The 21567-nt window shown below is 40.7% G+C and overlaps 1 pseudogene across 1 annotated transcript; it reads left to right on the top strand.

The window, feature by feature from the left end:
• LOC104662100 lies at positions 1–2099 on the top strand (annotated as a pseudogene). The gene has a single exon (XR_004058433.1). The product of XR_004058433.1 is annotated as a protein LSM14 homolog A pseudogene (transcript).
• Positions 2100–21567: the final 19468 nt, after the last annotated feature.

The following is a 21567-nucleotide window of genomic DNA, read 5'->3' as shown; positions in this document are numbered from 1 at the left end:
ATGAGCGGGGGCACCCCTTACATCGGCAGCAAGATCAGCCTCATCTCCAAGGAGATCCGTAGGGAAGATCCGCTACGAGGGCATCCTCTACACCATCCACACCGAAAACTCCACCGTAGCCCTTGCCAAAGTTCGATCCTTTGGTACAGAAGACAGACCGACAGATCGTCCAATACCACCTCGAGATGAAGTCTTTGAATACATTATATTCCGTGGGAGTGACATTAAAGACCTTACTGTTTGTAAGCCACCAAAACCACAGTGTTCTTTGCCTCAAGACCCAGCTATAGTTCAGTCCTCACTAGGCTCATCGACTTCTTCATTCCAGTCCATGGGTTCTTATGGGCCTTTCGGCAGGATGCCCACATACAGTCAGTTCAGTCCAAGTTCCTTAGTTGGGCAGCAGTTTGGTGCTGTTGGTGTTGCTGGAAACTCTTTGACGTCCTTTGGAACAGAAACATCAAACAGTGGTACCTTACCCCAAAGTAGTGCGGTTGGTTCTGCCTTTACACAGGATACAAGAGCTCTAAAAACACAGTTATCTCAAGGTCGTTCAAGCCCTCAGTTAGACCCTTTGAGAAAAAGCCCAACCATGGAACAAACAGTGCAGACCGCCTCCGCCCACTTACCTGCTCCAGCACCTGTTGGGAGATGGAGTCCTGTATCACCCAGGCCTTTGCCATCTACCAGCCAAAAAGCAATAGAGAATCAGGAGCACAGGCAAGCTGAAGTACACAAAGTTTCAAGGCCAGAAAATGAGCAACTCAGAAATGATAACAAAAGACAAGTAGCTCCAGGTGCTCCTTCAGCTCCAAGGAGAGGGCGTGGGGGTCATCAGGGTGGCAAGGGAAGATTTGGTATTCGGCGAGATGGGCCAATGAAATTTGAGGAAGACTTTGACTTTGAAAGTGCAAATGCACAATTCAACAAGGAAGAGATTGACAGCGAGTTTCATAATAAACTTAAATTAAAAGATAAACTTGAGAAACAGGAGAAGCCTGTAAATGGTGAAGATAAAGGAGACTCAGGAGTTGATACCCAAAACAGTGAAGGAAATGCTGATGAAGAAGATCCACTTGGACCTAATTGCTATTATGATAAAACTAAATCCTTCTTTGATAATATTTCTTGTGATGACAATAGAGAACGAAGACCAACCTGGACTGAAGAAAGAAGATTAAATGCTGAAACATTTGGAATCCCACTTCGTCCAAACCGTGGCCGTGGGGGATACAGAGGCAGAGGAGGTCTTGGTTTCCATGGTGGCAGAGGGCGTGGTGGTGGCAGAGGTGGTACCTTCACTGCCCCTCGAGGATTTCGAGGTGGATTCAGAGGAGGTCGTGGGGGCCGGGAGTTTGCAGATTTTGAATATAGGACAACAAAGTTGCTGCATAGTCTACAAACAAGTCTCTGAAAATAGGTGAATTTCTAGCTCTTCATGGTCCTGAAAATTGATTTCAGTCTTTGCGAAGAATGAAGAAGTGAATTCGCTGTACATTTGTCACCAGCACTGGGTTTTGCTTATTGTTTGTTTTTCCGCTTAATTTCAAAGATAAAATGCAGTTACTTTTGGGGGTGGAAGGCTCATCTTAAAACATGAGCATTAAATCTATTTGGAATAGCAGAAGGTTAAGTAATTTCTTATGTATAGTTAAACTAAAGCAGTACTTCAGTGGGACTTACAAGTATTTTTTCATCACTGAAAGGTTTTTTTTTTTATCACTAAATTGTATTTGGCAATTGCAAGTTGCCTGCAGATAGGGCCGTGATACTGTGTTTTGAGCCACAGAAGGTAATGTGTGTGCGTGTGTGCGTGTGTGTGTGCGCGCGCGTATATCTCTTTCCTCCTTTCTTTTGGGGAATCCTGTAATATGAGGTAGCTTATTTCGTCAATTAATTAGGGTGCTGGATGGTAGAGAATTTTGTCAGTCAACTATGTACACACAGTAAATACTGTTTCTTAGGCAAAGGTAACTTTTTTATATAGTTGTAAAATTCCATTATATTCCATTGCCAAAGAAACATTAAGAACTTTGTATAGCTGTATAAAAAGCGACTAATTTTTTAAAGAATAAACATTTTAAAGTCAGCAAAAAAAAAAAAAATATATATATATATATAGGAATATAGTAGTCATTAATGTCAAGTTAATGATTCTACCAATGTACTTTTTCTTTTTTTTTTTTTTTTTTTTTTTTTTGAGACGGAGTCTTGCTCTGTCGCCCAGGCTGGAGTGCAGTGGCCGGATCTCGGCTCACTGCAAGCTCCGCCTCCCAGGTTTACGCCATTCTCCTGCCTCAGCCTCCCGAGTAGCTGGGACTACAGGCGCCCGCCACCTCGCCCGGCTAGTTTTTTTGTATTTTTTAGTAGAGACGGGGTTTCACCGTGTTAGCAAGGATGGTCTCGATCTCCTGACCTCGTGATCCGCCCGTCTCAGCCTCCCAAAGTGCTGGGATTACAGGCTTGAGCCACCGCGCCCGGCCTGTACTTTTTCAAGATGGTTTTAGCTATTTTAAGGCCAGTGCCTTTCCACATAAATTTTAAAACAAGCTTTTCTATATCTACAAAAACATACTAGGATTTAAACAGAAATTCCATTAAACCTATCAATTTGTGGAGAATTGACATCATTACTATGTTGAGTTTCCCAAGTCATGAACATAAGTCTTTTCAATTATACAGGACTTCCTGAGTTTCTTTCATCAGCATTTTGTAATTTACAAAATACAAGTCCTGTACATGTTTACTTATGTCTAAATGTTGTGTTTCTTTGCAGTGCTTGTAAATAGTACTTTGTTTATAATTTCCGTTTCCACATATTAAATTGCTAGTATATAGAAATGTGATTCATGCCAGGCGTGTAGCTCATACCTGTAATCCCAGCACTTTGGGAGGCCGAGGCAGGCAGATCACGAGGTCAGGAGATCGAGACCAGCCTGGCCAACATGGTGAAACCCCAACTCTACTAAAACACAAAAAATTAGCCGGGCATGGTGGTGCATGCCTGTAGTCCCAGCTACTCAGGAGGCTGAAGCAGGGGAATCGCTTGAACCTGGGAGGCAGAGATTGCAGTGAGCCAAGATCGTGCCACTGCACTCCAGCCTGGTGACAGAGCAAGACTCCGTCTCAAAAAAAAAAAAGTCTGCAACATTATAACAAAAAAAGGCGAACTTCCTTAATTTATGAAGAGTGTCTACAATAAGAAAAAGTTCAAACACCAATTTTTTTTTTACAGGACCAAGAATATAAACAAATAGTTCACCCCCAAAAAAATACCTTTCAAATGGATAAAAAAAAATTCAAATATCTTGAACACTGACATTCTTTGTTTCCCCTTCACTTTTCTCACAACTGGCATTCTTATCTATTTCACTGGATAGGGGAGAGTTCTTAAAGCTCAGTTCTAGACCCCCTAGTTTGCTTTTCTGGTACTGGAAATGCTGCCATGGTATAGTTGGCAGAGTGAATGGATCAAAATTCACAAATTATTTTCCCTATATGTGAACTAATCACTAACAGTACAGTTGGCATGACCCCAACTCGTGTTTTGTGAAGTTCAACAAGCCAATTTCATAAAACAAACAAAAGAAGGGGTTATAGGGAACTGCTCTAAATTTTAAAAGGCTCAAAAGACATAAAAATCAAATGCAATGTGTGGTCTCTGAATAGATCCTGGTTTGAAGAAAGCAGCTATAAAAGACATCTTGTGGACAACTGGGAAAATCTGAATATGCACTGGGCATTAAACATTAAAGAATGGCCGGGCACGGTGGCTCACGCCTGTAATCCCAGCACTTTGGGAGGCCGAGGCGGACGGATCACCTGAGATTAGGAGTTCGAGACCAGCCTGGCCAACATGGTGAAACCCCATCTATACTAAAAATACAAAAATTAGCCAGGCATGGTGGCAGGCGCCTGTAATCCCAGCTACTCGGGAAGCTGAGGCAGGAGAATCACTTGAACCCGGGAGGTGGAGGTTGCAGTAAGCAGAGATTGTGCCACTGCACTCCAGCCTGGGTGACACAAGCAAGACTTCGACTCAAAAAAAAAAAAAAAAAAATTAAAGAATTACTGTTAATCCTAGTATGTATAGTGATGGCATTGTGATTATATAGAAAAAGGTCCTTGTTTATTATGTTTATATTGACTTATTTAGAAGAAAATGTCATGATGACTGTAATTTACAATATTTTGGAGGGAAAGGCAAGTAAGGCAAAATCATAACAGTTGCTAAATCTAAGTGATCCATATATAGAAATACATTTATGTTATTCTCTCTACTTTCATTTGAATGTCTAAAATTTTTCATAACAGATAATACAAATAAATCACTAACCTATTAATTCATTTCTCACCAACTAAACATCCACCTCATTAAGCAAATAATTATTCCAGAAAAAACACTTGTGAATATACAATATAGAAATTAATATTATTCATTATTTCAAAACATCCTTTAAGGAGCTTTTATACTTTTTTTTTTTTTTTTTTTTTTTTTTTTTTTTTTTTTTTTGAGACGGAGTCTCGCTCTGTCGCCCGGGCTGGAGTGCAGTGGCCGGATCTCAGCTCACTGCAAGCTCCGCCTCCCGGGTTTACGCCATTCTCCTGCCTCAGCCTCCCGAGTAGCTGGGACTACAGGCGCCCGCCACCTCACCCGGCTAGTTTTTTGTATTTTTTAGTAGAGACGGGGTTTCACCATGTTAGCCAGGATGGTCTCGATCTTCTGACCTCGTGATCCGCCCGTCTCGGCCTCCCAAAGCGCTGGGATTACAGGCTTGAGCCACCGCGCCCGGCCTATACTTTTTTTTTTTGAGACGGAGTTTTGCTCTTGTTGCCCAGGTTGGAGTGCAATGGCACGATCTTGGCTCACTGCAACCTCCGCCTCTCGGATTCAAGTGATTCTCCTGCCTCAGCCTCCCAAGTAGCTGGGATTATAGGCACAAGGGAACAGTTATACTTTCTTAGGTTATGTTTCAGAAAATACGCTTCCCGATTATCTTTGAGTTATGCATTTCGACTAGTATGCTACTTCACATAATCATTTACTTATTAGCACTCTTTAAATGTCCACTCTGCTCTGGTTCTACTGCTTCACTTTCCCTAACCCCCAATCAGCCCATATCAATCTCTTCATTGCTAAAACAGTACAACATCAACAGCACTGGAAGACAGTAGCTAGCTACATGAGAAAAGTTACATTTACCCTGCTGCAAAATAAGGAGAGGAATCCATAAGAGCTAAGTTTCTTCTCTGTCCAGTGTGTATGGCATTAACTAATCACCATTTTCCTTTGTTCTTCTAAGCTAATGTGTCAAACACAGAAATAACCTGAAGTACTATGAATTCTTTTTAAAAAGTTATGTTGATAATTATTTTACCTGGAAAGTATCAGTTTGCTTTTAAATGTTATTCAAAGATATACTCCACAAATATAATTTTATTATACCTCAAGAATATTTTATAAGAACTCTTCCTCTTAATTTTATAATTATTAACCTCTTAAATCTGTATAAGACATTTAATTTAATGTAATTCCTTATAAAAATCACATCCCCCAAATGATTATCTTTAATGACAAAAATCTAAGTCTAGCTTGTCAAGTTTTTTCTCTGGAACATATTCTCTTAACAATTTGTATCCTTGAATACTAAGTCAGTTCCTGCAAATGAACCAATCATTAATCAATTAAAAAAAAACTAACAAAAATTAAATGTCAAACACTGTTCTCATAAAAATATATACAAAATTAACATACTAGTAGTCAATGCAATTTCAAATGAACAATGCAAAACTGGTAAAATGTTTTAGTCTTCATGCAGATTTCATCAAGTGTTTTGCCTTCTCCCAAGGGTTAGGAAGTTTAAAATTATTAATGTTCTGGCCAGGCGCAGTGGCTCACGCCTGTAATCCCAGCACTTTGGGAGGCCGATGTGGGCAGATCATCTGAGGTCAGGAGTTCGAGACCAGCCTGACCAACATGGAGAAACTCTGTCTCTACTAAAAATACAAAATTAGCTGGGTATAAGGTGGCACATGCCTGTAATCCCAGCTACTCGGCAGGCTGAGGCAGGAGAATCACTTGAATCCAGGAGGCAGAGGTGGCAGTGAGCCGAGATCGCGCCATTGCACTTCTGGGCAACAACAGCAAAAGTCTGTCCCAAAAAATAAATAAAACATAAATAAAATAAAATTATTAATGTTCTAACCACTGTTTATAGGGTTGTTCCACTAATAAATTCCATGTCCTGTACCTAAATGATTGCTAAAATGTTTTGCACATAGCAGCTAAATGTCATCACACTAACATGATGCCAGAAACAACTGATTCATCTACGTGCAACCTCATTTCCTTCAGATGCCTCCAAGGTGACTGAAGTTCACAGATTTTGTCTAGTTACAAGTGCAGGCTCAAATCACCTTGGATTTGAGTTAGGATCCACGGATTGTTTTTTGTTTATTTGGTTAGTTGGTTTTGTTCTGTTTTTCAATTCAGGCATCTTGTTCATGAAACATTCATTATTTGCTTGAGATTGCTTTCACTGCCAGCTGCTTACTTTCTTTACCACTATAGTATAATCTACACCCTTTGACTCAACTGCTTGCTAGATTCTCCCCACAATTAAGAAATTTCTAGGCTCAAGGAAAAAAAAAAAAAAGAAAGGAAGGAAGGAATTTTTATTGGCCACTGTTAGAGTAATAGTCAGATAAGGACGGGCACAGTGGCTCATGCCTGTAATCCCAACACTTTGGGAGGCCAAGGCAGGCAGATTACCTGAGGTCAGGAGTCTGAGACCAGCCTGGCCAACACAGGGAAACCCATCTCTACTAAAAATACAAAAATTAGCCAGGCGTGGAAAGGTGTGCCTGTAATCTCGGCTACTCTGGAAGCTGAGGCATGAGAATCGCTTGAACCCAGGAGGGGGAAGTTACAGTGAGCCGAGATCTAGCTGGGTGACAGAGCGAGACTCCATGTCTGTCTGTCTGTCTCTCTCCCTGTCTATATATATATATATAAAATAAATAAAAATTAAATTAAAATTAGCTGGGCATGGTGGCAGGTGCCTGCAATCCCAGATACTCAGGAGGCTGAGGCAGGAGAATCGCTTGAACTCGGGTGGCGGAGGTTCCAGTGAGCCGAGATTGCGCCACTACACTCTAGCCTGGGCGACAGAGCAAGACTTCATCTTTAAAAAAAAAAAAAAAAAAAGTCAAATAGACACTTGCTTTCTTCTTTCATTTACTTTTTTAAAAAATTCATCTTCAATATTCACAAAAAATAATCCATGCTATAAGTTGCTATGTCACAGAAGTTTAAGAAGTACATGGTAAAAATCGCTAACTTTAAAATAATGGTTACCTCTGGGGATAAGAGAAGAGAGAGATGTAATCGGGGATGGGTACACAGAGAACTTCAACTGTCATGTTAATGTTTGATTTTTTTTTTTATGTTGGGTGGTGAGAAGAGAGGTTCATTGTATTATTCCTTATATATTTGTATATGTCTTAAGTATTTCATAATATATTGAAAGCCCCCCTCAAAATATAAAGAAGTTAATCTTGCATTCCTTCATCACCCCCTCCATCAAAAAAAAAAAAAAAAAAAAAAAAGGAATCATACTAGAGTATTCTGCAACTTACTTTTCTCACATAACCATCCATCATGACATCCTCTAGGTCAAAAGTCAAAATATTCCATAATATTTATGTACCAAAATGTACTCAAACATTCTCCCATTGATGGATACACAGGTTGTTTCCAGTTGTCACAAGAACAAAGCTGTACAAAAGTATCCTTGTTCATGCATTATTATATACTGGTACTTTTATTTCTGCAGGATAGATTCTTAAAAGTCGGACTTTTGCATTCCAGTTTTTGTTCAAGTGATATCCGTATTTTTTATTTCCCTAAATATTGCCAGATTCTTTTCTAAAAGGTTGCAGCAATTCATACTCCGCGGCAATGCATGAAATTTACTTAACCACATAAGCATTTAACAACATATTAGATGTCACTCTTTACTGTCTTCCCCATATATACAGTAAACATGTTATGCTTAACATAAATTTAATTTCGCCAACAGATTTGAAAACAGGAAATCTAGCTCTTTTCTTAGGGAGTTATCAGCCTAGCAATATACAAAATGTGGCAAATCCCCCAAAGATTACCTGTACACACACACACACACACACACACACACAACTCTGAGATGCTTCAAGAACAAATGTTAAGTTTTTGCCCAAAACTCCACATTTGGGGTATAATGGGCACAGAAAAAAAAAATGTTTAATCTAGTGCATAATGAATACGTTACAAACAAATTAATCAAAACTAATAAGTTTGGACATTAAAGGCAGAACAAAAAAAAAATAAAGTTAGGCCCAAGAGATTAGGTTGTTCCTAAGAGAGCTCTGAGGAGACGGAATCCATTTTGGCGAGACATGGTGTCAATAAAAACCCATTTAAACAAGGAAAAAGGAAAGAACAACCCATATATCCCTCCTAGGAGCTAGCTTCTGCAACTTCCTAGCCTCGTCAGTAGAAGTTAGGTGATCAGGGAGACAGAAATTATTCTCCGATATTTTGAAGAGACGGGAGAGAGAAAAATGGAATACAGGTCAGTTACTTCCCCCACTCAGGCCACGCGATCCCAAAGTGTGTAGCCTCGCTTACGGCCACTTCTCTAGCCAACGTGAGGCTCATCACTCACCACAATACTATTAACTGGCGAGTTTCTGGACTTTTGTTAGTGGACTCACATACTTCGGACGCCTTGCAACCGCAGCGGTTGCACCCCGTGCAAACGCCGCCATCTTAGGTCTTCCACTAGCCCTAGTGCACAGGCGGATAAAAGCCGGGGGTGGGCGTCACAGCCAAACAGGCCCGGCGCCCAGCTGCCGTGCACTACCTAAATGCCTCCGCCGGCAACGTGTCCCAACCGTTGCCGTGGACCCTCCCCCAGTTTTCCTGACCTGTTGCACTTCCTCTCACAGCCTTTATCTCTTTTGAAATGCGCTTTTCCTTTTTCTTTCTCTTCATTTCTTTTTTCCTTTCCCAACCCAAATTTCTTTTAGCTTTGCCTCGACTCGTTTCTTCCTTCCCTATTTCTAGATGTCTCACTCTCGTTAACTTTACCTCACAAGTGCATGGCACTTTATGATAGACAAAGCTGTCATTCCCTTCTGTTATCTCACTAAGTCATTGCAACATCAGGTAAGCTAAGGACTGATTTTTTTCCTGTTTTATAGATGAGGAAACTAAGGCCCAAAGAGGTGACCCAATTTTCCAAAAGTTCCAGGAGTTATTAAGTGCTAGAATGAGCTAGAACCTACTTCTTTTAACTTCACTAAGCCCCGTATTCCAATAGATGAGGGTGTATGTACTTCAACCAACTAATGGGAAAACTGAAGCCAGAGGGTTTTAGCCTAGTCATACAGTGAGTCCGTCAATGGCAAAACTGGATTCAGAACAAGGTGCTGCCTTTAATTCTGTAAACAAAAGAGTCTTCATAACAGAGTTGGTAGCCGGGTGTGATGGCGCTTGCCGGTAACCACAGTGTAATCCCAGCTACTTGAGAGGCTGAGGTGGGAGAATCGCTTGAACCTAGGAGGTGGAGGTTGCAGTGAGCCAAGATCGTGTCACACTGCATTCCAGCCTGGGGCGACCGTGCCAGACTCCATCTCAAAAAAACAAAAAAAGAGTTGGGATGCTGCTCTTGAGCCTAAAAGTCCTTCCATCTTCCCTCTTATTTATTTTTACTTTTAATTTATTTTTTTTTTTTTTTTGAGATGAAGTCTTGCTCTGTCGCCCAGGCTGGAGTGCCCTGGCACGATCTCGGCTCACTGCAACCTCCGCCTCCTGGGTTCAAGCGATTCTCCCGCCTCAGCCTCCTAAGTAGCTGGGATTACAGGCATATGCCACCATGTCCAGCTACTTTTTGTATTTTTAGTAGAGACAGGGGTCTCACCATCATGGCCACGCTGGTCTTGAGCTCCTGACCTCAAGTGATCCATCCGCCTCAGCCTCACAAAGTGCTGGTATTACAGGCATGAGCAGTAAGTTAATGGTAAATAGAAAGGGGGATAAAAATGAATGAAGCGGTGGCTCACGCCTGTAATCCCAGCACTTTGGGAGGCCGAGGCGGGAGGATCACAAGGTCAGGAGATCGAGACCATCCTGGCTAACACCGTGAAACCCCGTCTCTACTAAAAATACAAAAAAAATTAGCCGGGCGTGGTGGCGGGCGCCAGCTACTCGGGAGGCTGAGGCAGGAGAATGGCGTGGGCCCGGAAGGCGGAGCTTGCAGTGAGCCGAGATCATGCCACTGCACTCCAGCCTGGGCTACAGAGCCAGACTCCCTCTCAAAAAAAAAAAAAGAAAGATGAGTGAAACCTGCCGGGCACAGTGGCTCACGCCTGTAATCCCAGCACTTTGGGAGGCCGAGGTGGGCAGATCACCTGAGATCAGAAGTTTGAGACCAGGCTGGCCAACATGGTGAAACCCCATCTGTACCAAAAATACAAAGATTATCTGGGTGTGGCGGTGGGCACCTGTAATCCCAGCTACTCGAGAGGCTGAGGCAAGATAATCGCTTGAACCCAGGAGGCAGAGGTTGCAGTGAGCCGAGATAGTGCCACTGCACTCCAGCGTGGGTGACAGAGCGAGACTCCGTCTCAAAAAAAAAAAAAAAAAAAAAGTGAAATCTATTGCAGTTTTGTTCTGATGACTCTTGGGTCTTTGTTTGGGAGAAAAATGACTTTTTATTTTTATTTATTTATTTATTTGTTTTGAGACGGAGTCTCACTCTGTCACCCAGGCTGGAATGCAGTGGTGCGATCTCAGCTCACTGCAACCTCTGCCTCTCCCCTCTAGGGTTCAAGCGATTCTCCTGTCTCAGCCTCCCGAGTAGCGGGGATTATAGGCACAGGCCCCCACACCCGGCTACTAATTTTTGTATTTTTAGTAGAGACGGGGTTTCACCCTATTGGTCAGGATGGTCTCGAACTCCTGACCTCAGGTGATCCACCTCGGCCTCCCAAAGTGCTGGGATTACAGGCATGAGCCACCGTGCCTGGCTGAATTTTTTAAATACACATATAAATAAATAATCAGCAGGAAGCATTATTAGAGAAATAGGCTTGTAAAGCTGCCAGTCAATTTTTTTTTAACAAATTGAGGCACTGGTTTTATTTGGTAATGTTTCCAATTGAAAAGTGCTAGACCCAGAGACCTAGGGACAGAAAAGCTATATTAATTCACAGCCAAGGTGCAAACTTCATGCCCCTGCCTCCACTCACTCACATTTCCCCTAGTCTACCTGCCTCAATTCCAACTTAAGAAAAATGCCTCCAGAAAACACCAGGGACAGAGTTTGGTTGCCAGGTTACAATATTTCCTCTTGAAGACTGATCTTTGTAGCTTCCTGGACTACTGAACTAGCCAGTGCCAATTTCATTCTCTGTGGAAATCCACTTTTCCTCTTACATAAGTAATTGTTCCAAAGGTAAAGCTGTCTCCTGAAAGAATATAAAATCCAAATATGTGAGGGAAGAGTTGGGATTTCACTATCATCCAGCCATAGTTGGCAGGCACTTGCTTAGAAAGGGCTCTTATTTGGAAATTTTACAAAGAAATGTACAAAGGCAATGACCCCTGCGACAATGGTTCATGTTATCTGTACATTCACAATTTAAGACAAATAAATGAGTAACAGTCTTAACAGCTAAAATGACAGATGCTGAGTTACACTAGAACAAACTCATTTGAAACATGAGTTGGAACAAGAGCGAAACTCCGTCTCAAAAAAAAATAAGAAAGAAAGAAAAAGTACAACTTGCGGTGGCACGTGGGAGAACAAATATAACAGAATTTATTCATTTATTAAGAACTTACATTTAAAGAATAAGACTACACAAGTGGGTGATGAATGAAATCCAGTATTAATCTTCAAGGAGATTACATTCAAATCAGAGAGGGGAAAAAGAAAAAAACTCTAAGTGTCTTTATCCAAGGCACTGTGCTAGGTACAAGGCAGAAATAGAAGTGAGAGTTGGGGCTGGACACGCTGGCTTGCGCCCATAATCCCAGAACTTTGGGAGGCTGAGGGGGGCAGATCACTTGAGGTTAGGAGTTTGAGACCGGCCTGGCCAACATGGTGAAACCCCATCTCTACTAAAAATACAAAAAATTAGCTGGGCATGGTGTGCACCTGTAATTCCAGCAACTCGGAAGGTCGAGGCAAGAGAATTGCTCAAACCCAGGAGACAGAGGTTGCAGTGAGCCAAGATTGTGCCATTGCACTCCAGTCTGGGTGACAAAGAGAGACTCTGTGTCTAAATAAATAAATAAATAAGGTAGAGTTGGGTATGGAGATGAATCTACCGTGAATCTTAGCATTAGGGAATTTATTTTCTAGTAGGGAGAAATAAAATGTGAAGGTTGGGTCATTTTTTTTTATTAGGGGCTCAAGGAGATGAAAAAGTATTTAATACATACATTTCAACACCCAAAATAATGTACAAAGTTATACATTTTGCAAAGCACTGTACCAAGTGATGTAGGGAATGGGAAAAACAACAAGAAGGGAATTTATAAATGTAATGTGAGGCAATGAGGGCAATATATTAGAATGAAGGATGTATCATGAGATGTAAAATCATGCCACTTAAACTATATACAAAGTTGACCAATCTTAAAGCTCCTTTTAAAGCTGAGCTATAATCAAATACCATAAAATTCACCATTTCTAAGAGTACAATTCAGTGGTTGTTGATGTATTCACAGACTTGTGTAACTGTCACTACTATCTAATTCCAGAACATTTCCATCATCACAAAAAGAAACCCCATACCTGGCCGAGTGCGTTGGCTCACACCTGTAATCCCAGCACTTTGGGAAGCCGAGGCGGGTGGATCACCTGAGGTCAGGAGTTTGAGACCAGCCTGACCAATATGGTGAAACCCCATCTCTCGTAAAAATACAAAAATTAGCTGGGCATGATGGTGGGTGCCTGTAATCCCAGCTACTTGGGAGGCTGAGGCAGGAGAATCGCTTGAACCCGGGAGGTGGAGGTTGCAGTGAGCCGACATTTTGCCACTGCACTCCAGCCTGAGCAATAGAGCAAGACTCCATTTAAAAAAAAGAAAAAGAAAAAGAAACCCCATACCCATTATCAGTCACTACGCATTAACTCTTCACCCAATCAGCCCCTAGCAAACAACATTTTTTTGTCTCTATGGATTTGCTTCTTCTGGACATTTCATTTAAATGAAATCAACAGGCGGCCTTTTGTGCCTGACTTCTTAGCACAACATTTTCAAGGTTCATGCATGTCGTAGCATATATCAGTGCTTCATTTCTTTTTATGACTAAATAATATTCCATTGTATAAATATGAAACATATTGTTTATCCATTCATAAAATGATATATGTTTGGGTTGTTTCCATCTTTTGGCTATTATGAATAATACTACTATGAACATTTATGCACAAGTTTTTGTGTCAACCCATGTTTTCAGATATCTTGGGTATATACCTAGGCGGGCAACTGCTGGGCAACATGGTAACTCTATGATGAACTCCTTGAGGAATTGTCAAAGGGTCTTCGGAGGCACTGCATCATTTTACATTTCTACCAGCAATATATGAGTGTTACAATTTCTCCACATTGTTGCCGTACTTGTCATTTTAACTATAGCCAGCCTAATGGGTGTGAAGTAGTATCTCAAATGCTTTTGATGATCATTTTCCCAATAGCTAATGATGTAGAGCATCTTTTTATGTGCATATTGGCCTTTTATATATCCTCTTTGGATAAATGTCTATTCAAATACTTGGTCTATTTTTCAATCTGGTTATTGGTCATTTATTGAATTGTAGGAGTTTTACATTATCAGATATATATATGATTTGCAAATATTTTCTTCTATTTTGTAAGTTTTTTTCAGTTTCTTGATGTGTTCTTAAAGTATGAAAGTTTTTTTATTTTCACTAAGTACAATTTACTTTTTCTTTTGTACGTTGTGTTTTTAATGTCATAACTAAAAAAAAAAGAAAAAGAAAAAGAAAAAAAGCCACATTGTCTAACCTAGGGGCATGAAGATTTTCATATATGAGTTTTATAGTTTAAGCATTTACATTTAGGTCTTTGATACATTTTGAGTTAATTTTTTTGGTTGTTTTTGTTTGGTTTTATTATTTATATATTTGCTTTCTTTGTATTTTTATTTATTTATTTATTTATTTTGAGACAGGGTCTCACTGTGTCACCCAGGCTGAAGTGCAGTGGCAAGATCTCGGCTCACTGCAGCCTCCGCCTCCTGGGTTCAAGTGATTCTCCTGCCTCAGCCTCCCAAGTACCGGGGACTACAGGTGTGTGCCACCACACCCGTCTAATTTTTGTGTTTTTAGTAGAGACCGGGTTTCACCACATTCGCCAGGCTGATCTCAAACTCCTGACCTCAGGTGATCTGCCTGCCTCGGCCTCTCAAAATGCTGGGATTACAGGCGTGAGCCACCACGCTCAGCCTTTCTCCTCCCTCCCTCCCTCCCTCCCTTCCTTCCTTCCTTTCTTTCTTTTTCCTTCTTTCTTTTCTTTTCTTTCTTTTGAGACAGGGTTTCACCCTCATCACCGCTGGGGTGCAATGGCACAATCTCGACTCATGGTAATCTGTGCCTCCCAGGCTCAAGCAATTCTCTGACCTTCGCCTCCCAAGTAGCTGGAACAACAGGCACAGGGCCACCACGTCTGGCTAATTTTTATTTTTTTGCATTTTTTTGTAGAGATGGGGTTTCACCATGTCGCCCAGGCTGGTCTCAACTCCTGGACACAAGCGATCTGCCCACCTCAGTCTCCCAAAGTGCTGGGATTATAGGCATGAGCCACCGCGCCTGGCCTTGAGTTAATTTTTGTATGTGATGAGCAATAGTAATCTAACTTCTTTCTTTTGCATATAGATACCCAGTTTTCCCAGCACCATGTGTTTAGACTGTTGCTTCTTTGTTTATAATTGACCATAAATGTAAGGGTTTATTTCTAAACTCCCAATTCTATTCCCTTGATTTTTATACATTTATAAATGTAACTTTATACCAATCCCACAGTCTTGATTACTGTAGCTCTGAAGTAAATTTTAAGATAAAAAACCATGAGTATCTGACCCCACTGGAAACGAAAACAAAACAGAAAAAAAAAAAAGAAGAAGAAACATGAATGCTCCAACCTCCAACTTTATTCTGGATGGTTTTCACTATTCTGGACCCTTGCAGCCTCATATGACTTTTAGCATCAGCTTGTTGATGTCTGTAGTAATCAAGTCAGGATTTTGATAGGGATTGTATTGAGTCTGTAGATAAATTTGGAGACCTTTGACATTATAACAATGTTAAGTCTTTAAATTCATGAACATGCGATGGATGTCTTCCAATATACTTAGGTCTTCTTAAACTTTTTTCAATAATGTTTTGTGTACAAATTTCAATAATGTTCTGTGTATAAGTTTTGAACTTCTTTTGTTAATTTATTCCTAAGTGCAAGTATTGTTATGCTATTTTAAGTGGAATTTTTTGCTTAATTTTATTCAGATTTGTTTATTTCAAGTCTATAAAATACAACTGCTTGTTGTACATTGGTTTTGTATTGTACAATGTTGGTAAAGTGTCTTGTTAGTTATAGTTCTAGTTCTAGTATAGTTGTCCCTCAATGTCCAAGGGGAATTGATTCTAGGACCCCTCACAGGTATCAAAATTCTCAAATGCTTAATTTTCTTACATAAAACGGGGTTATATAATCTACATACATCCTATTGAATGCTTCAACCATCTCTAAATTACTTATAATGCATGATACAATGTAAATGCTATGTAAATAGTTGTCATACGGTATTTGTTTTATTTATCTTATTTTTATTGTTTTTTTAAATATTGCTTTAGTTTTGATCCGCAATTGGTTGAATTTGTGGATGTAGTTTTGATCCACAATTGGTTGAATTTGTGGATGTGAAACCCATAGATATGGGGGGTCTACTGTAGTTTTTTGTGGATTCCTTAGGATTTTCTATACACAAGGTTATATCATGTAAAAGTAGATATAGTTTTACTTCTTCCTTAACAAAAGTAGATATAGTTTTACTTCTTCCTTAACAATCTGAATGTGTTTTATTTCTTTATCTTGCCTAATTGCCCTGGACAGAAACCCTAGCACATACGTGAATAGAATGGTCAGAGCAAAACATTCTTGCCTTTTTTTTTTTTTTTTCTTTTTTGAGGCACTGAAGTTTCACTCTTGTTGCCCAGGCTGGAGTGCAATCATGAGATCTCGGCTCACTGCAACCTCTGCCTCCTGGGTTCCAGCGATTCTCCTTCCTCAGCCTCCTGAGTAGCTGGGGTTACAGGCACCCACCACCACACCCAGCGAATTGTTTGTATTTTTAGTAGAGACGGGGTTTCACCATGTTATCCAGGCTGGTCTTGAACTCCTGACCTCAGGTGATCTGCCCGCCTTGGCCTCCCAAAGTGCTGGTATTACAAGTGTGAGCCACAGCAGCTGGCCAGCTTTTTTTTTTTTTTTTTTGAGCACTATGAATGGTGTCATCCTCCACTTTTCTAGCCTCCATGACCTCTTTGTGGCCTTCATGATGAGAAATCACTTTTGTCTTACAACAGATACCTTATACATAAATAACCTCCCTCTTGCTGCTTTCCTGATTTTTAATGGAAGCAAATTCATCAATATAATTCCAAAGGTTACTTCTTTCCTTATTTCGTTGCCAAGTAAGAGAAATCCATGTTGGGCAATTTCTCTTGACCAACTGAACAATCTTAAATTAATTTTTAATTAATTTTAGCATATGGAAACTGCTTTCACAGGATGTTGTTTTAAAAATATAATAAGGTATCGGCCAGGCGTGGTGGCTCAAGCCTGTAATCCCAGCACTTTGGGAGGCTGAGGCGGGCGGATCACGAGGTCAAGAGATTGAGACCATCCTGGCTAACACGGTGAAACCCCGTCTCTACTAAAAAATACAAAAAAAAAAAAAAAAAAAAAAAAAAAAACTAGCCAGGCGAGGTGGCGGGCGCCTGTAGTCCCAGCTACTCGGAGGCTGAGGCAGGAGAATGGCGTAAACCCGGGAGGCGGAGCTTGCAGTGAGCTGATATCTGGCCACTGCACTCCAGCCTGGGCGACAGAGCGAGACACTGTCTCAAAAAAAAAAAAAAAAAAAAAAAATATATATATATATATATATAATAAGGCTACTTCCAAATTTGAATAAGATTACACTACAGCAACTTTATGAACCAGCTTTAGAATACTCAAACTCAATGCTGATCTTATATTACAAATTACTGATTTTGCAGGATACTTAAAATTATTTTGGATGAAATTCTGGGGCCAGGTGCAGTGGCTCATGCCTGTAATCTCAACACTTTCGAAGGCTGAGGCGGGTGGATGACTTGATCTCAGGGGTTTGAGACCAGCCTGGCCAACATGGTGAAAGCCCATCTCTACTAAAAATACAAAAATTAGCCAGGCATGTTGGCAAGTGCCTATAATCCCAGCTACTTGGAAGGCTGAGGCAGGAGAATCACTTGAACTGAGGAGGAGGAGGTTGCAGTGAGCTGAGATTATTGTGCCACTCCACTCCAGCCTGCACTCCAGCCTGGGTGAGACAGAACAAGACTCCATCTCAAAAAAAAAAAAAAAAAAAAAAAAAAAAAAAAAAAAAAAAAAAAAAAAAAAAAACCTAGTTTGGACCGGGCGAGGTGGCTCACGCCTGTAATCCCAACACTTTGGGAGGCCCAGGCTGGCAGATCACCTGAGGTCGGGAGGTTGAGACCAGCCTGACCAACATGGAGAAACCCTGTCTCTACTAAAAATACAAAATTAGCCAGGCGTGGTGGCACATGCCTGTAATCCCAGCTACTTGGGAGGCTGAGGCGGGAGAATTGCTTGACTCTGGGAGGTGGAGGTTGTGGTGAGCCAAGATTGTGCCCTTGCACTCCAGCCTGGGCAACAAGAGCGAAACTCCATCTCAAAAAAAAAAAGAAAAGAAAAACCTATTTTGGATGATATTTTTACAGGATTTTAGTCATCAGAATATTTATGAGCCAAATAGTTGACTGCTTTTTGTTATTTTGTTGTTGTTGTTTGTTGCTGTTTTTAAGTATTAAGAGATTTATCACAAGGAATTGGCTTACATGATTTATTGCAAGGAAATGGCTATGCAAGTCCAAAATCCATAGGGCAGTCTGGAACTGTTGGCATGAGCTAAAGTTCTATCCTCAGGGAAAATGCATTCTTCTTCAAGTAAGCCTCAGCTCTGCTCTTAAGGCCTCCAGTTGATTGAATCAGCCTACCGAGATTATCTAATCTACCTTAAAGTCAACTGATTGATTATAACCTTTAATCACATCAACAAACCACCTTCACAACCAGACCTAGATTAGAATTTCATTGAATAACTGTGGAATGTAGCCTGGCCAAGTTGACATAAAACTGACCATGACACACGTGTTACATTCATCATGCTATGTCCCTAACACTCAAGACAGCCTCTAGTGCATTTCTATGTCTCCTTCCCCAGGTCCCAGGTACGGATAAACACACATAAGTTAAATGAGCAAATCTACAGGCAAATATGCTTATTCTTTCATTATTCTACTTTTCATCACTCTCTTCTGCTGTGCCATACAACCCCATTGGTTCCTTTTTTAATTTTAATTTTAGATTCAGAGGGTACATGTGTGGGTTTGTTACAAGTGTGTATATTGCATGATGCTGAGATGTGGGCTTCTATTGATCCCATCACCAGATAGTGAACATAGTACCTAATAGAAAGTTTTTCAGCTCTTGCCTCTTCTTTCTTCCCTACTGTTTGGAGTCCTCAGTGTATATTGTTCCCATCTTTATGTTGGTATGTATCCAGGGTTTAGCTCCCACCTATAAGTGAGAACATGCAGTATTTGATTTTCTCTGTCGGCATTAATTTGCTTAGGATAATGGCCTCCAGCTGCATCTATGTTGCTGCAAAGAACAGGATTTCATTCATTTTTATGGTTGCATAGTATTCCATGGTATATATGTACCACATTTCCTTTTTTCTTTCTTTCTTTTTTTTTTTTTTTTTCACCGAGACAGTGTCTTGCTCTGTAGCCCAGGCTGGGGTGCAGTGGCACAATCTTGGCTTACTGCAACCTCTGCCTCCTGGGTTCAAGCGATTCTCCTGCTTCAGCCTCCTGAGTAGCTGGGACTACAGGCACGCACCACCATGCCCGGCTAATTTTTGTATTTTTGGTAGAGATGGGGTTTCACCATGTTGGCCAGGATGGTCTCGATCTCCTGACCTCAAGTGATCTGCCCACCTCAGTCTCCTAAAGTGCTGGGATTACAGGCATGAGCCACCGAGCCCGGCCTATATGTACCACATTTTCTTTATTCAATCCACTGTTGATGGGCACCTAGGTTGTCTCCATGTATTTGCTATTGATTGGCTACTCTTTGGAAATCAGAAGTATTTAGAGAAAATAACTTTTTACTGGCTAAAAATGAAAATTCTAATAGTATTTTATTTTATTTGTCGTAGTTCCACTTCAAACATGAAATTGGGACTTGCATAATCTTCTGACTTTCTGTTGTTTTTATTTTTGTTTTTTGAGATAGTGTCTCACTCTCTCTCCCAGGGTGGAGTACAATAGCATGATCTGGCTCACTGCAGCCTTGAGCTTCCAGGCCCAGGTGATCCTCCCACTTCAACCTCCCGAGTAACTGGGACTACAGGTGCATGACACCATGCTTGGCTAATTTATTGTATTTTTTGTGGAGACAGGGTTTTGCTATGTTGCCCAGGCTAGTTTTGAATTCCTGGACCCAAGCAATCCACCCACTTTGGCCTTCCAAAGTGCTGAGATTACAGGTGTGAGCCACCATTCCTGGCCTACTATTCTTACTTTCTATTTGATATGTGCTTGTTCCTTAATAATTAATGCTCTCATATGGAGATTTGTACATTTCTAATTTTTAATTTTCTTTTTTATTTCTGTTCATATTCAGGAGGAATAGTAACATGTCTTGATAAAGTTTTATATTAAAAACATACTTTCAAAATTAGTCTCTTTCATTACCATTCAGAATAAATAGAAGTGTACATAGGGACACACAGTTTTCTTTTTACTTCAGGTGCCAATGTGGCTAAGCACAGCACTGCTAGATCCTCTATTTATTTAAAATTTTGATATTTTGTTCATGGACTTTTTGAATTGATTTAAAATTTTTTAAAATATTGCATTTACCACTTCATGCCCATTAGAAAGTCTATAATAAAAAAGGCAGACAATTAAGTGTTGGCAAAATGTGGAGAATTTAAGACCCTCATACACTGCTGGTGAGAACATAAATAAGGAACAGTTTGGCAGTTTCTCGAAAAGTTAAACATAGAGTTATCATATGACTCAGCAGTTTTAGTTATAGGAATATGCCCAAGAGAAATTAAAACATAGGTCCACACAGAAACTTGTTCATAACAGCATTATTTATAATAGCCAAGAAGTAGAAGCAACTCTAATGTCCATCAACTGATGAATGGATAAACAAAATGTAGTATATCCACACAATGGAATATTATTTTATTTTATTTATTGAATTATTTTGGAGACAGAGTCTCACTCTATTGTCCAGGCTGGAGTGCAGTGGTGTGATCTCAGCTCACCACAACCTCTGTTTCCTAGGTTCAAGTGATTCTTGTGCCTCAGCCTCCCAAGTAGCTGGAATTACAGGTGTGTGACACCACACCCAGCTAATTTTTGTATTTTTAGTAGAAATGGGGTTTCACCATATTGGCCAGGCTGCTCTTGAACTCCTGACCTCAGGTGATCCGCCCGCCTTGGCCTCCAAAGTGCTGGGATTACAGGTGTGAACCACTGCACCCAGCCTCAATGCTGCCTTTTAAATATGATTTTACTTTTCTTTTTTTGTGTGTGTGTGACAAGGTCTGGCTCTATTGCCCAGGCTGGAGTGTAGCAGTATGATCTTGGCTCACTGCAACCTCCACCTCCCACACTCAAACTATCCTCCCACCTCAGCCTCCCGAGTAGCTGGGACTACAGATACACACCATCACACTCAGGTAATTTTTGTAATTTTTTGTAGAGGTAGGGTTTTGCCATGTTGCCCAGGTTGGTCTCAAACTCATGAGCTCAAGCGATCTGCCTACCTCAGCCTTCCAAAGTGCTGGGATTATAGGCATGTACCATTGCGCTCAGCCTAAATATGAATTTCTTATGATCGATATATCTAACATTTACTGAATGCTTACTCTGTGTCTTGTTATAGGGTATATAGAGGGGTATAGCAATAAAAAGAACAGGCACCTGATGCAGTGGCTCGCGCCTGTAATCCCAGCACTTTGGGAGGCCGAGGCAGGTGGATCACCTGAGGTCAGGAGTTCAAGACCAGCCTGGCCAACATGGCAAAACTCCGTCTCTACTAAAAATACAAAAATTAGCCAGGTGTGGTGATGTGTGCCTGTAATCCCAGCTACTTAGGAGGCTGAGGCAGGAGAATCACTTGAACGCA

The sequence above is a fragment of the Rhinopithecus roxellana genome, chromosome 7 (genome assembly GCF_007565055.1).
Source record: "Rhinopithecus roxellana isolate Shanxi Qingling chromosome 7, ASM756505v1, whole genome shotgun sequence".
Taxonomy (NCBI): domain Eukaryota; kingdom Metazoa; phylum Chordata; class Mammalia; order Primates; family Cercopithecidae; genus Rhinopithecus; species Rhinopithecus roxellana.
The sequence above is the reverse complement of the archived record's forward strand: the minus strand, read 5'-3'. Positions and strand labels throughout refer to the sequence as shown.